The 4007-nt window shown below is 51.7% G+C and overlaps 1 long non-coding RNA gene across 1 annotated transcript; it reads left to right on the forward strand.

Moving 5' to 3' along the window:
- Positions 1-728: 728 nt before the first annotated feature.
- On the forward strand, positions 729-3988 carry LOC116091888. Its single transcript, XR_004119101.1, has 3 exons — positions 729-915; positions 3578-3629; positions 3959-3988. It is a non-coding gene; the product is annotated as an uncharacterized LOC116091888 (long non-coding RNA).
- The last annotated feature ends 19 nt before the right edge of the window (positions 3989-4007 follow it).

Raw genomic sequence — 4007 nt, forward strand, 5'->3', positions numbered from 1 at the left:
ATTCTTCTGCCTCTGGGGGATTAAAGGTGTGTGCCACCACCTCCGGGCTGAGTTGTTTATTTTTAAAGTAACTTTGTTTCTATGTATTGCAAAGAAGCCGTCTATGGTTCACAAGTTTCTGACCTCACAAAATTTGCCAACAGCTGTTTCTCTCCCAGAGCGCACCTCCAAGCTACATGCACGACAGAACCTGGATTCTATCTTGGGGTTCCCTAAGGCGTGGACTGGGAAGACAGCTGTATATCCACTGGTGTGGGGGTTGCTGGCCCAAGTTCTCCAGAACTAAGGTGGTGGAGGCCGGCAGGGGTCTGTAGGATCCCGCTTGTACCGCACCTGTGCTAGCATGGCATGTGCGGGTCTCCAGCGCCCCTCTCTCCGAGCCCCAGCTCCCTCCCGGGTCCCCACTCTTTTTACTAAGGTTCTTCTCTCTCCTGTCCTTTTTTTCTCGGGATCCTCCACTCTCTTCTTAGGTCCTCCCGTCTGCTCTCCAAGTCCCCTCCGCTCTTCTCTATTTTAGGGTCCCCACACTCTTCCCAGCCCTGGCGCTCCGCCCTGCGCAGCCACACAGACACCGGACGGGAACCGTGGCGGCGATCAGGCGTCGCCCTCCACGCGCCGCCCGCGGGCGGCCCCCGCGGGCCCCTAGACTATCCGGGCGCGGATTGGCCGCAGAGCTCGGGAAGTGCCGGCTCCTGGAACCACCGGCCAATGGGGACCAGGGGCGGGACCGCGGCTCTGGCGCCGGAAGCGGGGAGGTGACGAAGGGACGTCGCGTCGCCGCGCCGGGTCTCGAGCAGCTGCCAGAGCCGCCGGACGGACCGCCGCCCCCGCCGCGCCATGGCCGAGAGTGACTGGGACACCGTGACGGTGCTGCGCAAGAAGGGCCCCACGGCCGCACAGGCCAAGTCTAAGCAGGTGCTCAGCCAGCGGGGGGCGGCGAGAAGCTGCAGGGCCGCACGACGCGCTGCAGTCTCTGGGCCGAGCGGGGAATCCGGCAGTGGGTGGGGACCCGAACGGATCTTTCGAGGGTGGGGACCTTGGGGGTCAACAGGTGGAGTCGGAGTACGGGGAAAGACTGGGGTAGAGGGCAGCTGACCTGGGCGAGGCTGGGGCAAAGGTCGGGACAGGGGGATGGGAATGTGGCCCGGGCTCTGGACTGGGACAGGCCTGGGTGGGGACCTAGATGGAGATGGAAACAGGGTTGAGAACAGGTGCAAGTGTGGGTCAGAGAACCTGGCTGGTCACTAAATGTGGGGTGGGCAGCGTGGGCGTTAGGCGCAGGAAACTTGAGAACCAGGGTAGGGGCAGTCCTGCTGAAGGTTTTGTCCTTACCTGGTATCAGCCTGTGCTTCCTGCCCATGGTGCCCACCCAGGCGATGACAGCCTATAAAGAGTGCTGTCTGAGGCATTGGTGGTCTCCCATGGCCTGCTGTCCTCTCCTAGGTCTGCTTCCCTGAGCCCTGAAAGCTGTGGTTCCCTGAGTGCTACTGACCAGAGCTGTAATTATTTGCTATAGCCAAATCCACACTCCTCTCTTCAGGAGAACTTGGAATCATCCTTAAGTGTGTAGAAAGTCTGAACACATTACACAGAGACTGGCTCACAAGCCACTTTTCTGAAGCAGTATGTTAATATTCAGTGGCTGTGGCATTATTGTTAGTGGTCCTGCTTCCAGGGAGACTACAGGGTTCTGTTGGGTGTGTCATCTCTCATTAGGAACCATACTGGCAGAGGAAGCCAGGGCAGCATTCCACTCCTTTCTGCTTTGTAGTAAAGTTTGGAAGAGAACTAGCTCTATTTCCAATAAAGAACCTGATAGCTTGTACTGTGTGTGTGCGCGCGTGTGTGTTGGTGGGTGCTGTTATCGAATCCAGGATCGTGTGTATCTAGTGCTAAGAAGGCTTGAATCTGAGCCTTCTGAGGGCTAGGATCACAGCCCTGTGCCACCATACCCAGCTTACACCTGTCTTAGTGTAGAAGTGAGTTGGTTCTTACAGCAGTAGTTCAGTGCATGTTATCTAGATATTTGTGTACAGTGTACCCCTGCTCAGGAGATGCCTGCAACTGTGAGCTGTGCTGGACCCTGTATGTAGTGTATGTTTTCCTACTCATATATACCCATGAAGAAGTTTATAAACTAGGCATAGAAAGAAACAGTAATAAGGATTGGAGAGATGGCTCCATGGTGGAGGATGCTTGCTGCTCTTGCAGACTCAAGGTCGGGTACCAGCATCAACATGGCAGCTCACACCTGCCAGTAAGTCTAGGTCTGGTAGACCTCAACACCCTCTTCTGGCTCTATGGACGCTGTCTGCATGTGGTACATAGATATCTATGCAGATAAATACCCATATGTAAGTCAGTCATAAGTAATGGTTGAAAAGAACAGCTATAACACTACACTGTAATAGCAGTTGTGCCAGTGTGGCTTCCTGGGGTCCTAGACACACCCTTCTTTTAGGGATGTTGTCAAGTGATACATTATCTCAAGGATATTCTGAAGTGACTCGAATCACCAAGCCTTTGTTAGCTAGCATCAGGCTCCTCCATCATGATTTCTTTCTTTCTTTCTTTTTTTTTTTTTTTTCCGAGACAGGGTTTCTCTGTGTAGCCTTGGCTGTCCTGGAACTCACTCTGTAGACCAGGCTGGCCTCGAACTCAGAAATCCGCCTGCCTCTGCCTCCCAAGGGCTGGGATTAAAGGCGTGCGCCACCACCGCCCAGCGTGATTTCTTTCTTTTTTGTTTCTTTTTTTCTTTTTCTTTTTTAAAGATTTTATTTATTTATTTTATGTATATAGGTACATTGTAGTTGTCTTTAGACACACCAGAAGAGGGCATCAAATCTCATTACAGATGGTTGTGAGCCACCATGTGGTTGCTGGGATTTGAACTCAGGACCTCAGGAAGAGCAGTCAGTGTTTTTAATCACTGAGCCATCTCTCTAGCCCTCTTTTTTTCTTTCTTTCTTTCTTTTTTTTTTTTTGGAGACAAGGTTTCTCTGTGTAGCCCTGGCTGTTCTGGAACTCACTCTGTAGACCAGGCTGGCCTCAAACTCAGAAATCCGCCTGCTTCTGCCTCCCAAATGCTGGGATTAAAGGTGTGTGCCACCACTGCCTGACTGTCATGATTTCTTGAACATGAAGTCTGTTTTGGTGCCTTGGCAGTTATCTGGGAACCAAAAAGGTTGTCAGATGGATGAGTAAGAGGCAGGTAGCATACACTGCTGGGACACCCACCGAGATTTATGTCTCAGGTGAGACAGTGGGCACAGTATGAAATCGCATCATGCTTTTCAGAAAATATAAAAATTTTTAAATTATGAATTGTTTATTACCTGGAAATTCCCAGGTATGTGTCTGAACTAAAGTTGACCATGTGTCAGCCAAAAACACAGAGAAAGTGAAACCAGAGCCAGGCAGGGGACACTCTTGTGGTGAGTTTGGTTGGTTTAACCTAGCATTGTGTGACAGCCTTGTAGAATACTTAGCACCCCATGATCTGTAAATAGCTGCTTAAATTGTGCTCTGTGTTCCCCCAAAGCTCATTTTGATTGAAAACCACTTTCTGGTTTTCTAGGCCATCTTAGCAGCTCAGCGACGAGGAGAAGATGTGGAGACATCCAAGAAATGTAGGTACTCAAGTTTCCACTTGCAAAGCAAGGGTTGCCTGTCTGATGGTGTGGTCTGGTACCCTGGTGACCTGTCCCCTGGGGACCTGTCAGGAGCAGAGACTGCACAGCCAGGAGATATTCTTGACTTGTCGGCACAGCTCTGTGTGGTGTGAAGCCAGTGGGACTGTTGTTACCTTCTTCCTACCGCCATGGGAAGACTCAGATTCAGGGCTCTGCAGTCTGGGAAGCCCACTGGACCTGGCCTGTCAGTCTGGTTTCCATTTGAAATCTTTCCCCTGTGCTGATTGTAAACCATCATTGCTCTGTTCTGCTCACATTGCCTCCAGGGGCTGCTGGCCAGAACAAGCAGCATTCCATCACTAAAAACACAGCCAA

This window comes from Mastomys coucha, unplaced genomic scaffold, assembly GCF_008632895.1.
Source record: "Mastomys coucha isolate ucsf_1 unplaced genomic scaffold, UCSF_Mcou_1 pScaffold15, whole genome shotgun sequence".
Lineage (NCBI taxonomy): Eukaryota > Metazoa > Chordata > Mammalia > Rodentia > Muridae > Mastomys > Mastomys coucha.